We start from the raw sequence: 19,928 nt of genomic DNA, 5'->3' as shown, positions 1-19,928 counted from the left end.
TGCATGCCTTTAACCCCAGCACTTGAAAGGCAGAAGCAGGTGGATCTCAGTGAGTTCAAGGCCAGCCTGGTCTATAAAGTGAGTCCCAGGACAGCCAAGGCTACACAAGGAAAACCTGTCTCAAAAAAAAAACCACTCTAATTTACAATAAAAGAAGCTTTAGCAATGATTTCTACAACCTTTGCTCCAATCATTTATCTACCAAGGTCCCTCAATAAATATTTAAATATACACTTTACTTTTGGAAGAGAAAGAAGGAAAAGAATCATATTGAAACACAGCATAAAATTCTTTGTTATGAAAAACCATGTTTTCATACCCTAACCTAGGGTTTTATCACACAGCCTAACTTAGAAAGGACCATAGAAACAATAGCACCCCTATAATTATCTAGCCCCATTATCAAAAGATGGACAAAATTGAGAAGCACTTATGTAAGTTACAAAGGGGCAAATGCTCCATAAAATATTAAGACCTGATTATAGAACTACATCATATTTCAGCAGCTCCACATTTTGTCAGCATCACGTTAAAAGTCTATTAGCACAGTTCCTTTTCTGCAGTATATTATGCCTACCTTTCACAACCAAAGGGTGTGACAAACAGTAGATAATTAATTGAAGAGGGATGTAAGCATCAGAAATAAATTCAGGTATGGCAGTTAGGTTGGCATGATCTGACTCAGAATTTGTATAGTGGTTAGTATGGTAAGGACTTGGGGCACAGGCAACATGCAACAGATGGTCAAAGTAAACATAACAGAATTTCTGAGAATCAAAAAAGTTAGAGAGACAAAAATCACCATAATAGACAGGCAGAAAGACAGAGAGGATGGAGGGAGAGGACAGAGACAGAGACAGAGACAGAGACAGAAAGGAGAGCCAGAGTCTTTTATGGTTTATAGAAGACTGGACACAGCTGAGGAAAGACTCTTTGAGTTTGAGGGTACCATCGTAGGAATGTCAAAGATGGAGAAGTAATGACAAATAGCCCAAGAGCAAAAGAGCAAACACCAAAGAGGGAAAAGGAAAGAGACAGGCTGGCAAGATGAGATGGCTCAGCAGTTAAGAGCATTTGCTGCTACCACTAAGGAGCCAAGTTTGGCTATCAGCACCCACATCAGTTATCTCACAACTGCCTGTAGCTCCAGATTCAGGAAATTCCAATCTCCTCTTCTGGCTTCCATGCTCACTGTATACCATGTGGCATCCTTGCATGGACACACAAACATGCATATAAATAAATAACAAAATAAGTATTTTTTAAGAGAAAGAAACAGAAATACAGGAAACAACATGGTACAAGAATTTCCCTAAATTAATGTCAGATCCACAAGGCTCATAGAACATTAAATAGGATACTGTCTCCAAACAGTACCATGACTACATTGTACAGACTTCAAAACATAAAATGAGAAAAAAGGCAAACTCTTTGAAGATACAGTAGAAACAAAATCAGCATGCCTACAGAGGAGTTAAGATGAGAATTCTCTCGTTTAATCCCAGCAATGAAGGAAGAAGCAGGAGGTCTGTGACAGTGAACAAAAAGCAATTTTGTAAACAGCTCAGAAACCATGTAACAATACAAAAGTTGCTGAAGAATGGAGACAAAAAAAAGTTAGTCTACAATTCTGTACGCTGAAAAACCATCTTGAAAAACAAATGAGGAGGCTGAGGAAATGGTTCAGTTGGTAAACTGCTTGTTACACAAGCAACCTGAGTGTGGAACCCCAGGATCCACATAAAAGCTGGAGATGTAGACACACTTGCTTATAATCCCAGCCCTGGGGAGGCAGAGGCAGGAATATCCCTAAGGTTTGCTGTCAAGCCTGTCTAGCCAATCGGCAAGCTCCAGGTTCAGTAAAGTGTGCTGTCTCAAATACTAAGGTGGAGAACAATTAAGAGAGACACCCAACATTAATCTCCACCCTCCATATGCACATCTATCCACACACTTGCACCTCCACACACTCTCAAAAGCAAAGGCAATAGAAAGATTCCTGCATTTGTACAAAAGAGGAAGGAATCTTCTGGCACAAGGTCTGCATGCAAGAAATGTTGGAGTGTTTCAGACAGAAAGGAAATGATAGTTATACCTACAGAAAGAAAGCACAGGTTTTGGGAAAGTGAAGGTGAAATGGTTACGTTTTATGATGAACAGATTCAAGATTTTGTAAAATAATAAAACCTATTTTTTGTGTTGTTTAGATATGCTTACATGTTAAGTGAAATGAATAACAATAGTGATGGGAGAGGAATTTTGATGTTTTGTTATTACAGAAATCCTGCATTACTCAAAAGTGGTACAGTGTTCCATATAGCCAAAATAGCCAAAAATAATGATGTGTGAATGTAATTCCAGCATTTGGGAGTCTGAAGTGGGTGGATCATGAGACCCTGTTTCAAAATAAAAGTGGACCTGTGAGAGGTACACTTGTATCTTGCTAATTCTGGAGCAATTCCTAAAAAACATTTTCTAGCTTTTTTTTTTTTTTTTTTTGAGACAGGGTTTCTCTGTAGCTTTGGAGCCTGTCCTAGACTATCTCTGTAGAACAAGCTGGCCTTGAACTCACTGAGATCCATCTGCCTCTGCCTCCTGAGTGCTGGGATTACAGGCATGTGCCACCACGGCCCAGCCATTTTCTAGCTTTTTATTTGTTTTAAATGACTAATAATGCTAAGAAAGGTGAGCAAATGGCAATTGTATAAAATAGCAAAAACTACAAAGTCAGGAAAGAGTAGAAGATAAATAGGAATAAATAGGGAAAGAGGACAAAGAATATTTTTAAGTAGCAATATGGTACTTATTCATCTAACTATATCCGTATTCATGTATCATAACACACTCATTTAAGCACATAATTCAATAGTTTAGATATATCACATTAATTTATATTTTATTTTGTATATTTGTTATTATGGTGTGTGTGATGCGCAATGAGCATATGTGGCTGCAACATGTGTGAACTGTTTTTTTTTCTGTCTTGATATGGGAGTCAAAAGCAGGTCATCATCAGGTCCTGTCAGGACACAGCTACCTTTACTTGCTTAGACACCTCATGGGCCTCACATTAATTTTTAAATTTTTATAAAATACAAGTAAAATGAACATTACTGTCTAAAGTAACGCATCATGCTGAAAAATCCATGTATTACACTACAAAGTCTTCATACAGAAACACCTCCCAAAGAGTTAGTACCTCTCTGAAAGAAACTTGGAGCAATAACCAACTCTAAGGAATAGAAGAAAAATGCAAAAGAAAATAAGTTTCTAAAGATTGTTTTTCAGGATCATTGTAATGATCTGTCATGTTGAAACATAAGACATTGCATGAAAACAGAAATAATTAGTTTTTTGTCATGTTTAAGACATGGCATCCTTTTATCGTTCCCTCCTTTTAACATTAATACCTGGAATCACTAGTGCCAGGATACTCATTCTGATGAAACTATCAAAATCCTCAAGACTGCACTCCAGTGTGACTACTAATCCTCAGTAACTCCCAATGGACAACATAATTGCAATTATGTAAAGAGTTCCACGTAGAGAAAATGCATTACAATTAAGGGACTGTCTGTGTGCAAGATTTTCCAAGCAACTTGGCCAGTACTCTAAACAATGTACCTTTCAAATGGCACTTTCCCAAGAAAGGAAATTAAAACAAAGATGAACAAAAATGTGAGCTCTGCACTATGTTACTGTAATTTTTGATTGTGTGTTTAGAATATACACACATCCCTGACAGATTAAGGACAAGAAAAACAGCATTGAAGGACTTACATACTTCTCCATATGTGGAATATTCCAAACTATGTATCATTTCAACATATTCTGGCAGGTTATCTAACAAAACTGCAACGTTTTTAAAGCAGTCAGACTGCCAGGTCTCACAGTGTGGGATCCAGATGTGGAAGGTATTTGGAAGCGTCTGTTTTCTTCTAGGCAAATCCAGGATATGTCCATATAGAAGAATTCCAGCTTCCCAGATCCTAAAGTATACATTAGTAACTGTGACAGTTATGTATTGTTGGTGGCTATGGAGCAAGAACGATCCTATCTCCCACTTGACCTGGGCCAAAATTTTCTCAGGAGAAATATAAGTCAAAAGGCCATGGAATTTCTTTATAAAAACTATTGGTGGTTAAACTTTTGCAGTCTCCAAAATGCACACTACACACACACACACACACACACACACACACACACACACACACAGAGAGAGAGAGAGAGAGAGAGAGAGAGTTGATTGCTCTAACCTCATTTTCCCCTTAGCAGAAGGAGAGACTGAATACTCAGATTTCATGGCGAGAAGTAAAAATTTTCTTAAAATGCTTTTACTCTACGCTCCTGATGTTATACTGCAAGGAAACACCCCAAGGGATAAGTCGCCAAAAAGTATGAGCTAACACAAGTTATTCCCTTACTTTGGGCTTCAGTTTCTTCACGAATAAAATGAAATAAATTCAGGAGAAACTTCTTGGATCCTGTCTCATTTGAGCATGGTTAAATAAGAAGAATCATAGAAATATATTTTTACAAAAGGGATAGAGATATTGAAGACCCATTAACAACTAATGTGCCTTAAAGACTTCTTGGGCCCTCTTGCATTTGTTAAGGATTCTTTCAGCCCTGAGATTCTCTTGGTTTGGTAAATTAACAAATACATCAGGGTTTTTTTTTATAACACAGAGAAAGAGCAGTTCAGTGGGTAAACATTTCAGTCCTTCCATTATGCTACAAAATTTGAAAGGAAAACTAGGACATTTAGATTTACAGTCAGTGCTGGGCATTGAAACCATCTGCTAACAGGAATGTCTCTACACATTCCTAAGAAATAGAGATTTAGTATGAAGAGAGCCAAAAATTTCTAGCTCTGTCTTATATGAATCAAATATGACTTAATTACTTTGGCTTCCTTTAGAATGGATCAATTCCTCCTGAACAAGTTACATCTATACCTGGAAAACAATATAAAGTAAGACATACAACACATTGTTAGAAAGCATCAAAATTTACAAATCATACTCATTATGATAAGCAATAAAAAGGACTTAAAGGAAGAAAGATGAGGCTCAGATTTCACATCTATCATTTATTAGTTGTATTATTTTGAATCAAGTGTCTGACCCATTCATTTCAAGTTTTTCCTTAATTCAATCAAGATTCTCATTCTTAATGCTAAGGTTTCTGGAATGCTGAAAGTAGTCAAGATAAAGTAGCCATCCTAAAAATTAGTCTTTATTTGCCATTTTTGAGATTTTCCAATCCAGTCAGCTGGAGGATGTTTTGTGTATCTCTTCTGATTAACTATAGCCTGAAGTCTAATCCCTTCTGGGCAGTACATGGCCCAGATTGACACTCAGGGAGAAATCCACAAATGTCCATTACACCACTTCTTCCATCTGAGAGGAATGTATGCTATTTTATTTGCAATCAAAATGATGATTCTTGGCCTGAAAGCAATATAAAATTTCATCATTCCGAACACAAACAATTATGAAAGGAACCCAAGAATGGACATGGCATTGATCCTAATGACTCAAGAGATCAGCTGCGCCAATAGAAACCAGATCTGATGCCTAGAACCAAATTAAAATTTACGGACTGTGTGTGAGAGAACAGCTGCCTTCCCTTCAGCATCAACTTCTGTTGTGGCAAAAGAGGTATTTATAGACATGGATGCTACAGTTTGACTTGGAACTAGATCCATGTGTTTAGAAAGTTGAGAAAAGGTGAGTGTGAATCCTAAGTATCAGAAGTATACACTTTGTCCCATCTTAAAAAAATCTTTCCTATCTCAAAGACTCTCAGGACAACTTCTAAAACTCAGTGGAAGAGGCTGAGGTTTATTTTAAGAAATGAGCATAAAGATAATTACAGAATTTTGAAGTTAATGCAACACAGAAATCATTTGTGTATCTCTTCTGATACACAGCCTGCCTTTTCCCTCTGTGACACTTTTATTGCTTTATAAAGGGAATGCTGAAGGGCTGCAGGGGCCATGCTGGTGCACAGAAGGAAGGACAGGACCTACAATTGAGAGCAGTGTGCTTGATTTGTCACTAGACATTTGTAAGTCATGAGGCTCTGAGTGATCAATAACTGTTACATACAGATTACAGTTGGAGAACTACTAGTATATGAGAATCTATTGGTTTCATAGTTGTACAAAAGCATTTTAATATATTATATAACACTTAGAAAGCTACTGTGAAATAGGAAATAGTAAAAATGAGGTAGAATAAAAATATAGACATAAAATTTACAAATTTAGGTAATGTGAAATTATTCTTTCAGAGCCACTGGGAAACTGATTTTATGATCTTCTCTAAACAAATAAAATTCTTTTTTTTCCTTACTTGCTGCCTCCTCCCCTTCCTCCTCCTCCTCTTCCTCTCTTTGAAACAGAATGTCTTATATACCAGGCTGGCTAAGGATGATTTCAAGCTCTTGATCATTCCGCCTCCACCTCCCAAATGCTGGTATCACAGTGTATTTTTCATTGTACCTGGCTTATAATTCTTGATGTTCAACATGGTTCTATTATTATAGCATCTCTACTTCTTATGTTACTTCTCTTTCTTACTCATTTTCTTGCCTTCTAAGAACATGGAATTCCTATGACTTGATTCTTAAAATCTTTGTTTCCTAACCTCATTCATTTAACAGATTCCACCTTTCTTTCTTTCTTTCTTTCTTTCTTTCTTTCTTTCTTTCTTTTTTTTTTTTTTTTTTGGTTTTTCGAGACAGGGTTTCTCTGTGTAGCTTTGCGCCTTTTCTGGAGCTCATGTGGTAGCCCAGGTTGGCCTCGAACTCACAGAGATCCGCCTGGCTCTGCCTCCCGAGTGCTGGGATTAAAGGCCTGTGCCACCAACGCCCAGCCTCCACCTTTCTTTAAATAGCCCACTGGTCACTCAAAAGTCATTCATTAAAAAAAAATACATTTAGCTCTAGCCATTTCTTTTTATTTCAAAAAAAAAAAAAAAGTTTAGCTTTCAATTAATTAACATGGAGTCCAGGAACAAAAACATAACAGAGAAGAAACTGCCCATTTGCTCCATTACAAACACAACTTTCCTAGCATTTTTTTTCTTTTTCTCTGTTTAGGGATTTTGTTTGATTTGCTTTTTGTTTCTTTTGAGCAAGTGTCTTGCAGTGTAGCTCACAATTACCTGGAACTCACTATTAGTCCAAGAACTCACAACCCTCTTGCCTCAGCCTCCTGCTGGGATTACAAGTCTACTGCCATTCTTGGCTCAGTTTTCTTTTCTTAGTCATCCTTAGAATCCAAATGTACAATCTGACCACTTCATTTAACTTGTATGATTTGGGGGCTGGAGAAATGGTGCCTCAGTTAAGAGCACCGGCTCCTTTTCCAGAGTACTGGGATTTGATTCTTAGCACCACATGGTGGCTCACAACCTTTTATAACACCAGTTCCAGAGCATCCTACACCCACTTCTGGCCTCTGCTGGCACTGCTTACATGCAGACAGAACACTCATACAGATTAAAAAAAATCTTTCAAAGAACAGGGGGTTTTTTAAAATGAAGTCAAATCCATCTATTTGTTATTATTGTTTATGTTAATTGCCATGCCTAAAAATAGTATGAGTCTTCTTATTTTGTTTTGTTTGTGTGTTGGGTTTTTGGGGCTTTTTGTTTGTTTTGTTTTTCGTTTGTTTTTGTTTGTTTGTTTTCTAGACAGGGTTTCTCTGTGTAGCTTTGCGCCTTTTCCCTGGAACTCACTTAGTAGCCCAGGCTGGCATCAAACTCACAGAGATCCACCTGGCTCTGCCTCCTGAGTGCTGGGATTAAAGGCATGCGCCACCACCGCCCAGCCTTATTTTGTATTTTTAAGGCTGTCTTACTGTTCTGGCCTCTTTCAATACCATGTGCATTTTAGAACCAGCTTGCTAGATTTTATAAACAAGTCAGCTGGATGGCTGGGAAGTAAAAATATATAAATAGCAACATTGTCTACTATGTACAAGGCCTTGGTAAATCCCCAGAGGCAGGAAAAAATAATATAAGTACTGCCAGGTGTGGTTGTGGTGATGCTTTGTTTGTGCTTTAACAGATAAAGCTTGCCTGAAGATCAGAGAGTGGAACTAGCTACTAGATAATCATAGAGGCCGGGTAGTGATGGCACACACCTTTAATCCCAGCACTTGGGAAGAGGAAACAGGAAGATCAGGAGTTCAAGGCCACCCTGGGCTACACAAGATTGATCCAGTCTAAAAGAGAAACAGAGCCAGGCAGTGGTGGAACACACCACTAGGAAGGTGGAGATGGGAAGTGATATGGCTGGGTGGAGAGAGGATTATAAAGCAGGGAGAGACAGGAGCTCAGCTCCCTTTCAGACTGAGGATTCAGTAGAGGTAAGAAATCTCTGTAGCGGCTGGCTCCTTTACCGATCTTTCAGCACTTACCCTGCTATCCAACTCCAGGTTTTTATTGTTAAGACCAATTAGGATTTGTGCAACATATGGTGACACAAACCTAGACCCTGGAAGGTGGAGGCAGAAGGATCAGGAGTTGGCTACACAAGACCAATGCCAACCTAGCCTACATGAGATGTTGTTTCCAAAATAATGAAGAGTAGAAAATAAAATAAAACAGATCTTAATTGGGATTAAGAATCATTAGTATGTTTTTAATGTGATTTCATTGTTATATTGTTCCTTTCTGTGGTAGGTGATTGTAATCTTCTCATAATAGTATAATTTGAAGGGAAAAGTTTCATTGCTCTTGTCAGTATGATGAAATTACTGTTAGTTTTGTGGCACATGCATGCAATCCCAGCACTTGAAAGGAGGAGGCAGAGTGATTGGGATTCAAACACAGCCTCGACTAGATAATGAGTCCAAGCTTAGCTTGAGATATACAACATTCTCTCTCAAAAATAAAAAAAGCAAACAAATTGCTGTTGGAGGATAATGTACTGTACCCAGTCCCAGATATTTTTTTTTTTTTTTATAATCTGTCCAAGAATTGTTGCTCAGACAGAGAATAAAAAAGTTGTGTATTATTGGGAAGTTACTTTGAAAACTGCATATATAAAAGGCCAAAACACTTGATACAGTTGTGAACTTCTGCTTCATCCTAATCAGTGTTTCCTAGAGAGTGGCCCCACACCAACCGAGAGTATCCCTTGGGAAATTGTCAGAGACAGGATTTCCTGCTCCCAGCCTCAATAAAGCAGAGCTCTAGGCATGGTGCCTGGATATAGCAAATCCTTGATTGATTGAAAGTCAAAGACTAAACTCAATATTCTCTAGACATGTGCATAAACTAAGGCACAGCTAGGTCATTGGGCACATCTTCTGAGCTGATATTAGAACTCCGTCATTTATTTATTTATTTATTTATTTATTTATTTATTTATTTATCTATCTATCTATCTATCTATCTGTTTATTTACTTGTTTGTTTGTTTGTTTTTGACTAGTGCTGTTTTTTCCCTAGATACTTGCTTGACTCCTTAAATCATGAATCAGGGAATAGTTTCTTTTGAAGGCTAGAGAATGGAGTCTAAGTCTGCAGGATGAAGTAAAGGTGGAGTCCCCAGCTTCAGCATCCTGCAGCTGTACTACCTCAGGCTTTGTGATCACTGTCAGATGAAGGTATGGACCCAGGTGTTAAGTTGAGACTTGAATGCAATAATAAAATTAACTGTAGATTTTGGTAATTTGAGGCTGTAAAAGTACTGTAGTTTTTCTATTCTTTTGTTGTTGTTGTTGTTTTTCGAGACAGGGTTTCTCTGTAGCTTTGGAGTCTGTCCTGGATGTCACTCTGTAGACCAGGCTGGCCTGAACTCACAGAGATCTGCCTGGCTCTGCCTCCCGAGTGCTGGGATTAAAGGCGTGCGCCGCCACCACCTGGTGTTTTTCTATTCTTTAATGTTCATTGTAACTGATTTTCAATTTTCTCTAAGTTGATGCAATTTGTGTTCTTTATTAAACATTGTTTATTAAGTACCAGCACTTGAAAACTAGGTTTAGGAGAAATTGAATATTTTTATTACATCTATGTCTTATTTTGTATGGGAGAGGATATGTGCATGTAAGGGTACACAAGGAAAGGTCAGTACATAACTTTCCTTTCAGCTGGATCCAAATGTGGAATCCAAATCAGCTCATCAGACTTTGTCACAGGCACCTTCATCTATTGAAGCATCCTTTTGGCCTGCAAACTTTATGATATTTATTAATAGTTATTTTGTCGACTATTTACATTTCAAAAATCTTCCCATATTTCTTACTGGATGTTATCTAAATATTCCTTTTGTATTTTTATTTATTTATCTATTTGTTTATTGTATTTTGTTTGTTTGTTTTTAGATAGGTTCTTATGTGGCCCAGATTTGGCCTAGAACTTTCTATCTAAGCAAAATGATGTAGATGAAATTCTAAACTGTCTTAGTAAATAAGAAACACAGAGCCAAATACAGAGGAAATGGACAAAGAGATCAAAGCAATGGCCACGACTAGCTTTAGCTTACTACCAGCAGTAGCTTCCCTAGAGAGAGAGTTTTTTCCTGCCTGACTTGTATTTTTATTGCCTTTCTGTTCTGCCTTCTCATTGGCTATAAGCCCAGCCACATAACTTCCTCATCACTGCCTATCTATATAGACCTCCATGTCTCTATGGTTGGTACTGGGATTAAAGGCTTGTGTCACCACACTTGGCTATGTCCTTGACCACACAGAGACTCTGCCTGATTTGTGATGGGATTAAGGGCATGTGCTACCACCACTGGACTTCTGCTTAATGGCTATTTGACCTCTGATCTCCAGGCAACTTTATTTATTAACATACATTTCATCACAAATAAAATATCACCACAAAATGACCTTGAACTTATGACCCTCTAGAAAGAGAGAACCCAGCTCCCATTTGGCCCAGAGGTGAGTGACTGGGTTCATACCCAGGGAGGCCTGCCCCTAGGTCCCATCCCTTGTCCCCAACTGTTCACAGGAAGATCAGCCCAACTCTGCCTTAGTTGCTCCCCAGCAGGCAGGGTTCCCCTTCTCCAAGACCACCCTGCAGACCCTGCAATCTACATGCCCTGCCCCCACACCCACTTCCTGAGGCTGGGAGACCAGCCCCCAGCTCCCAGGCCCAGAGCTCCCATCTGGCCCAGAGAGCTCCCAGTTTAGAAACATACCTAAACATAATAAAGGCAATTTACAGCAAGCCAACAGCCAACATCAAAGTAAATGGAGAGAAACTCAAAGGGATCCCCCACAGGCGTCTGCGGAGGCGCACCTGTGAGGTGCCCCCCCTTACCAGGGGAGAGGGCCAGTGCACGGAGTCAGCTAGGCACGCTCCGCAATGGCACTTGGGACCCTGCACAGTTCCGCCGAGTCCTCCCAGCATCCCATCGAGGTGATGAGGACCTCTTGGCAGACCCAGCAAGCCTGGCCGCTAAGCAGGACGCCTCCATTGTCTGACCACCGCCTGGGCCCCCAGCTCCCCCGCAGACCTGCAAGTTCAAGAGCCGTCCCTCTGGAAGATGAGAGAGCTGCCTCCTCAGGATCAAAAAAAAAAAGAAAACCAGCGTGCTACTGTATAGAGTTCCCAGGAGCAAGACTGGCTGTCCCTGGAGCCAAGGAACCTTCATGCTGTCAAGACCTGCCATCTGATGGGAAGGAGGCAGAGCGACATTCTGACTCTTCTGAGGGTGCTACCGGGACTCACCACCAGCTGATACCTTCTGCCCTGTACAGACAGATTGCACTACACAGACTTTGTTTTATGAGTGAGACTTAGAAGTTTTGCACATCGGAAAGACTCCAGGGGCTCAGAACAAAGGCGTCTTCTTCATTCCTACCCCTGGAATGTTGACCACAGGGGATCTAAAGGAAAGAAAGCTCTGTGCTGGTGAGCTATGAGATTCTTAGGAAAGTCAGTGCGACTTTGTCATCAGTAAGAACTGAGTGAGGAACACTATGCAGGAAGAAGCCTTCCACAGAAAGACAGGCAGCGAGAAGCTGAGGTTGACGGTAAGCTTGCCCAGTAGAGCAAGCCTGAGATAGACTGCCAAGATGGCAGAATAAGAGGCTTTATGAAGTAGCAATCCTGGAACTCATAGTTGTAAGGACACTTTCTTCTCTAAGCCACAATACCAAATAGGAAAAATGATCTACAAGTGCCCCATGTGCAGGGAATTTTTCTCTGAGAGAGCAGATCTTTTTATGCATCAGAAAATCCACACAGCAGAGAAACCCCATAAATGTGACAAGTGTGATAAGGGTTTCTTTCACATATCAGAACTTCATATTCATTGGCTAAAATTAATATGAAGTTCTAAAATCAGAAACAAGACAAGGCTGTCCACTCTCCCCATACTTATTCAATATAGTACTTGAAGTTCTAGCCAGAGCAATAAGACAACATAAGGAGATCAAGGGGATACAAATTTGAAAGGAAGAAGTCAAGGTTTCCCTATTTGCAGATGACATGATAGTATACATGAGTGACCCCAAAAATTTGACCAAGGAATTCATACAGCTTATAAACACCTTCAGCAATGTAGCAGGATACAAGATTAACTCAAAAAAATTAGTAGCCCTCCTATATACAATTGAGAAACAGACTGAGAAGGAAATCAGAGATACATCACCCTTTATAATAGGCACAAATGATATAAAATACCTTGGGGTTACTCTAACTAAGCAAATGAAGGACCTGTATGGCAAGAACTTTAAGTCCCTGAAAAAAGAAATTGAATTGAAGAAGATGTCAGAAAATGGAAAGATCTCCCAAGCTCATGGGTAGGCAGGATTAACATAGTAAAACTGGCAATCTTACCAAAAGCAATCTACTAATTCAATGCAATCCTCATCAAAATGCCAACACAATTCTTCACAGACCTGGAAAGAACAATACTCAACTTCATATGGAAAAACAAAAAACCCAGGATAGCCAAAAGAATCCTGTACAATGAAACAACCTCTGGAGGCATCATGATCCCTGACTTCAAGCTCTACTATAGAGCTACCATAATAAAAACAGCTTGGTACTGGCATAAAAACTGACATGTGTTCCATGGGGGCTCCTCAGCAATTGGTTCATAGTTCATTTATTTCCACTAGTTTGGCTATTTCTCCCTGTGCTTTTTCCAATCATGGTCTCAAGATCCCTCGCTCATACAATCCCTCCTCTCTCTCTCACTGATTGGACTCCTGGAGCTCCACCTGGGCTTGACCATGGATCTCTGCATCTGCTTCCATCAGTCACTGGATGGGAGTTCTATCATGACAGTTAGGGTGTTTGTCCATCCAATCACCAGAGTAGGTCAGTTCAGACTTTCTATCAACCATTGCCAGTAGTCTATTGTGGAGGTATCTTTGTGGATTTCTGGACACCTCTCTAGCACTTTGCTTCTTCCTATTTCCATGGGATCTTCATTTATCATGGTATCTCTTTCCTTGTTCTCCCTCTCTGTTCCTGATCCAGCTGGGAATTCCTGCCCCCCCCCCAAGCTCTCTTTCCCCCAACCTTTGCTCTTCATTACCTCCACCATCATGTCCAGTTTGCTTGTGTAGATCCTGTCCTTTTCTCTGTCGTTGGGCGATCCCTGTGTCTTTCTTGGGGTCCTCTTTTCTAGGTAGTCTCCCTGGAGTTGTGAGTTGCAGTCTGGTAATCCTTTGCTTTACATCTAGTATCCACCTATGAGTGAGTACATACCATGTTTGTCTTTCTGAGTCTGGGTTACCTCACTCAATAGATAATGAACTTTTTAGACAGCCCTTTCACTATCTATCAAGAATGATTACACAATTCTACCCTTGATTATACTGGTGTGCTATATTATATTTACTGATTTATGAATGTTGAAACATCCTTGAATCCCTGGAACAAGATCAACTTGATTGTGTTGTATGATCCTTTGAACGTTTGTTGAATTCACTTTATAAATACTTTACCAAATGTTGTATTTAAATATTTAAGAATATATGTGTGTGTGATAACAAAGAAATAAAACCATGTATTTAAGAAAGTGTGAGGAAGACATGCATGGCAAGTTTTGAAAGAGGAAAGGAAAGAGAAAATAATGTAATTACATTTTATTTTAATTTCAAAAATATTAAAAAGATTTTTGTGTGGTGATATTGTGTCCCCCAATATATTTTTCATTTTAATTTCAAAAATATTAAAAAGAATTTTGTGTGGTGATATTGTGTCCCCCAATATATTGTGCACCTTAATAAACTTACCTGGGGTCAGAGAACATAACAGCCACTAGAAAGACATAGAGGCCGGAAAATAGTGGCACACACACCTTTAATCCTAGCATTCTGAAGGCAGAGATCCATCTGGATCTTGGTGAGTTCAAAGCCACACTGGAAACAGCCAGGTATGGTGACACATGCCTTTAATAACAGGAAGTGATGGCAGGAAGCAGAAAGGTATATAAGGCATGAAAACCAGGAACTAGAGCCTGTTAAGCTTTTAGGCTTTTGAGTAGCAGTTCCGCTGAAAACCATTCAGATGAGGACACAGAGGCTTCAAGTTTGAGGAAAGGAGATCAGTTGAGGAATTGGTGACATGAGGTTACCTGTGGCCAGTTCTGTTTCTCTGATCTTTCAGTGTTCACCCAAATACCTGACTCTGGGTTTGTTTTTATTAGTAAGACCTTCTAATAATTCTTGCTACATTTTTGCATTTACATTCATCAAGGAAATTGTAATGTTTGTTCTTCTCTAGGTCTGGCAGAATTCAGTAGTGAGTCTAGTCCCAGGCTTATACTTTCTAGGATACTCATTATTACTGCTTCAGTCTAGTTTCTTATACCTAAGTTATTCAAATTTGGTAGACCACATGCGTCTAGACATTTATTTTTTAAGACTTTTTCCGCTGTATTGTAAGGTTTCAAAATATTTCCTAGTGATCCTCTAGATTTTATGGTTATCTGCTCTAATCCCTCTATAATCTCCAATTTTATTCATTTTGGTTCTCATTGTTTTTTCCTTAGTTTAGCCAAGCATTCTTTTACCTTACTGTCTTTTCAAGGATCTGCTTCTTTCATTAATTTTTGTATTATTCTTTTAGTTTCCATTTTGTTGATTTCTACACTGATCGTTATTATTTCTTCCTATTTGAAGTTTAACTTGCTTTCTAAGAAGTTGAATACAACATTGGATTATCTGAGATCTCTTTGGTTTTTTTATATGGGTATTCAAATCAAAGGATTCCAGTAATCTGTAGTTTTGTTTGTTTTAATAGGTTTCTATAACTTTTTAAATTTACTCCCTGATTGAGTAAATTACTCACTGATCATTCAGAAGTATAAATGTGAATCTTTATGTTTTTCTAGATTCTGCAGTTTTTCTTGATTTACATCAAGTTTTAGTTGATTATCATCTGATAAGACACAAGCAATGATTTATATGTGCTAAGACCTGTTTGTGTACTTTGGATACAAATATCAGTGCATTCCTTTCCATAAAGGAAAGGAACTCCAACTCCAATATGTGTCTCTTCAGCTCAGCTATATGTCCTACTCTGTTTCAATGTCTCTCTCTTTGTGAAGTACAAAAATACTTCCTGCATGTGTCCGCACAGCTGCTCTCAGTTCACATGGGTAGCAGCCCTGTCACATATAGGAAATGCTTTGTCACTGCAGCCTTCCACTACCTCTGGCTCTTAAAATCTTTCTGCCACCTCTTCTTTGATGATCTTTGAATCTTGGCTTAGGGGATGTATTATAGATGTTCCATTTAGGGCTGAGCATTCTGAACTCTCTGTATCTCCACCAGTTCTGGGTCTCTGTGTTAATTACTATATACCACAGAAAGACGTTTCTCTGATGAGGATTAAGAGATATACCAATTTATAGGTATAAATATAAGGATTAAGAGCAATTTACTATGTCAAGTTAGCAAAGTAATAGTACTGGTTTTTCACCTAGGACCTAACCAATGACTGGTTTTTTGTTTTTGTTTTTGTTTTTGTTTTTAACTCATTAACAGTACCAGGAATGGGTTCAACTTTATGGAGTGGGTTTTAAATGCAATCAGAAAGTGGTTGATTACTCCAATAATATTTGTGCAATTACTGACCAACAGATATATCTTTCAAGATAGTCATTATTGTAGTTCAAGTGTTCACAGCTAAGAAAGACTGTTAATGGCCCTTCTCCCCTAATAGAGTACATAGAACATACCAGCATTATGGTCAATATCAGTTTGATCTCTCTATGTCCTACAACTCAGGAATATGGTATCTTCAGAAATAGGTCCCTGATTTCAAGTTCTAGAGAGTAATCAAGAACAATGGCAATAGCCTGTAATGTATGAGGAGTTTATGAAACCCCACTGACCAACAACTTGAAAAGTAGTACCATAGATGGATTTGAGCTTTTTCTTTGATAGCCTATGGTGTCTGTGTGAGACATTGGCTTCCTGTTATAAGGTGACTCCATTTAAATCTCTTTTATATATGTATGTATATATACTTTAGGAAACTTCTATAGTAATACGTTCTATATAGCATTTTCAAAGGTCTATTATTCCCCCTTATGTTTCCTATTTTTTTTTTAAATTTCAGAACCCTAGTCATTTGTTTAGGCCACTCCATCTAGTACAAGGTAGAATGAACCAAATTTTGGAGATGTGTTGATATCATTATTTTCAACATCTAATTAAGTCAATCTGACATGATAAAAGGGGCATATAATGTGAGTTTTGGTCCCAGAATTACTAGCAGCTCTATGAGAAGTTTTTAAACCTATTTGGATATGTTATGTCATTATAATACCTAATTTTTTTACAACAAATGACTTTAATGAAAATGTCTCCCATATCTCAAGCATTTAAATATTTGGTCCCAAGTCATTAGCATTGTTGGGGAGGCTTAGTAGATGTAGCCTTATTGGAGGAAATGTGTCATTGGTGTCAGGTTTTGAGCGTTTAAAGACACACATAATTTCTAATTCACTCTCTTTGTTTTGTGCTTGCAGTTCAAGATGTGAGCCCTCAGCTTTTGTTCCAGCTACCATTACTGGTACCTGATGCCTCTGCTCTACCATGCTGGACTCTAACCCTCTGGAACTATAAGCCATCCCAGATGCACTCTCCATTCTATACTTGGTCACGATGTTTTATCACTGCAATAGAAAAACAACTAATACACACCCCTGATAATTAAATGACTTACTTCTAATACATTGTTTTAACAAATATTTGCTTAATATGTTCTATCTCTCTGACAAAATGTTGCATTCTACAATGAAGACTCTGATTATCTGGATTCCAAGAAGTCCAAGTGCAATACAAGAAACACAAGCTTATTTTCCAGCAGTGATCTAATGGGTAAAGTAATAGAGCAACTTAGGAAAGGCTTCACAAAGCACATGGAGCTTGTGTCTGAATAACTGCATCTACAAGCCGGGTGATGGTGCCGCATGCATTTAATCCCAGCACTTGCGAGGCAGAGCTGGCCGGATCTCTGTGAGTTTGAGGCTACCTTTGTGTACAGAGCGAGACTCAGGAAAGGCACCAAAGCTACACAGAGAAACCCTGTCTTGAAAAAAATAACTTCAAATACAAGTCAGTGATATGAAAGGAATTGTAGGCAGTAGAAATAGTTCTGCAAATACATGCAGTACTAGTAAAGGATGACAAGAATCTTCAGTATGAAGAAATGTATTTTGTTTTGTTGGCTTTTCTTTCTTTCTTTTTTGTTTTGTTTGGAGTAGTTGGATCAAGGATGCAGGACAATAAGGTTTTTTTTGTTTTGTTTTGTTTTGTTTTGTTTTTAACTAAAAGGGACTAACAATGTGTAAGGTAAAAAAGTTGCCTCATAGCCAAGCTATATTGTATGTTAAGCAATAAGTGGAGAGTTCTTAAAATGTGTTTCAATTAACACTAGCTTAAGTGGCTTTTAATAAGAATTCTGAAAAATTGAATTCCCCAAATAATAGCAAGTGTAAGATTCTGGTTCAAATGACAATGGTAGAACTCAGAGTTTCAATTTAAGACTATGCCATATGATGCATAGAAAATGAGGTAACAAGCCATGAGCCATGTGGCAAAGCTTAAATAGAAATACGGGTTAATTTAAGTTAAGTTATCTAGTAACAAGCCTCAGCTATTGGCTGAGCATTTATAAGTTAAAAAATATGCCATATGAATCTCATAGAAGAAAACATCATTCATAATTGACCTTAGAATTGTTATTTTATATGGATTTTATAGTAGCACCTTTAAACAGTACAGTTGAAATTTTTTTATAATTTAATTTAATTTTACATATCAGCCATCAGTTCCCCTGCCCTCTCCCCTGCCGCCCCCGCCCCTGCCTTCCCCCCAGTCCACCCCCATTCCCATCTCCTCCAGGGCAAAGACTCCCCTGGGGATTCAGATTAACCTGGTAGATTCAGTACAGGCAGGTCTAGTCACCTCTTCCCAGGCTGAGCAAAGTATCCCTGCATAAGTCCCAGGTTCCTAACAGCCAGCTCATGCACTAAGGACAGGTCCTGGTCCCACTGCCTGGGTGCCCCCCAAACAGTTAAATTTCTGTGTAAAAGAATTGCACTGAAAAAAATATTTATCAGCTAATTATGATTACTATGCTTTGACTGACATATAGCAAAAAGAATCTGGTTTATACACACTACAGAACTTTCTCTAAGGAATACTATGATACTTGCGTATGCATTTTTATCTTGTTGGAGCCATATATAGAACCAGGTCACCATCTTGGAAGACACACCTCACTAATGGAATTTACCTTGCCCTTTTTTTTTTTTTTTTTTCTTTGCGCCTTTTTCCTGGAACTCACTTGGTAGTCCAGGCTGGCCTGGAACTCACAGAGATCCGCCTGGCTCTGCCTCCCGAGTGCTGGGATTAAAGGCGTGCGCCACCACTGCCCGACTTACCTTGCCCTTCTAAGCATGGAGTTATTTGGAAATCAGCAAATTATATGTACTTGTTCAGATTTAAGAGGGTCACCACAACCATGTACATGTCAGAGAGGAAATATACTACTGAGCTACACCATCGGCCCGTTAGTTTCTTTATGATCAAAACATGTTAATATTTTCTTCTTACCTTTCAAAATACAAGTCCAGGTATAGTTATGAGTTCTAAAGAGAGATCAAAACTGAACATTGTGATTTCTATTAACATTTAACATTTTCTCATGAGAAAGATGAAAAGATGACAGTTTTTTCCAATCCTAACTGATTTATAAGACAATCAGGAAAGCCAGGTGGCTAGGAGCAAATTTTTGAATGTCTCAATATAACAGTGATGGGCCTTAGGCAACAGCTAAAAGATTTTGATGCAGGGTTTGTGAAAAAACAGCAGATACATTACAAGATCCCAGGCTTTACTTTACTTTACACCTCTTCAATATTTTAACATCTTTTCTGTTTTTGTTGTTGTTGTTTGTGGTGGAAGTAGTTTGGTTTGGTCTGATGGTTATGAAGTTATTTGGGTGTTTTCTCTTTCTGTCTCTTTTGTTATTTTCAACTCTGTGATATGCCAACACTTGTTCCATTAATACCCATTTTCTGTTCCAAGATCCAGTCAAGTAGAAATCCTTGCATTCCATCAGTTTTTTTAATTCTGTATCTATTAATGTACATATTGATGGGTCTCACAAAGACATTTTCTTAAACTATCTTTATAATATTTATAATATTCAGTCTCCTATATCCTTCTAAATAATCTCTCCCCTTCTCACATTTCCTTCCTTCTCGCCAGCCTCACATCTGATTTTATGTCATATTTATAAAAATGGTTTTATGTACCTATATAAAATCTAGGATGCACAAATAAGGGGAAAACATGCAATATTTGTCTTTCTGAGTCACGTTTACTTTGCTTAATATGATGATATCCTGTTGGATCCATTTTATACTAAACAAAGTAATTTCTGTACTTTTATGGATGGGTAAATTACATTGTAAATATAC

The sequence above is a fragment of the Onychomys torridus genome, chromosome X (assembly GCF_903995425.1).
Source record: "Onychomys torridus chromosome X, mOncTor1.1, whole genome shotgun sequence".
Lineage (NCBI taxonomy): Eukaryota > Metazoa > Chordata > Mammalia > Rodentia > Cricetidae > Onychomys > Onychomys torridus.
The sequence above is the reverse complement of the archived record's forward strand: the minus strand, read 5'-3'. Positions refer to the sequence as shown.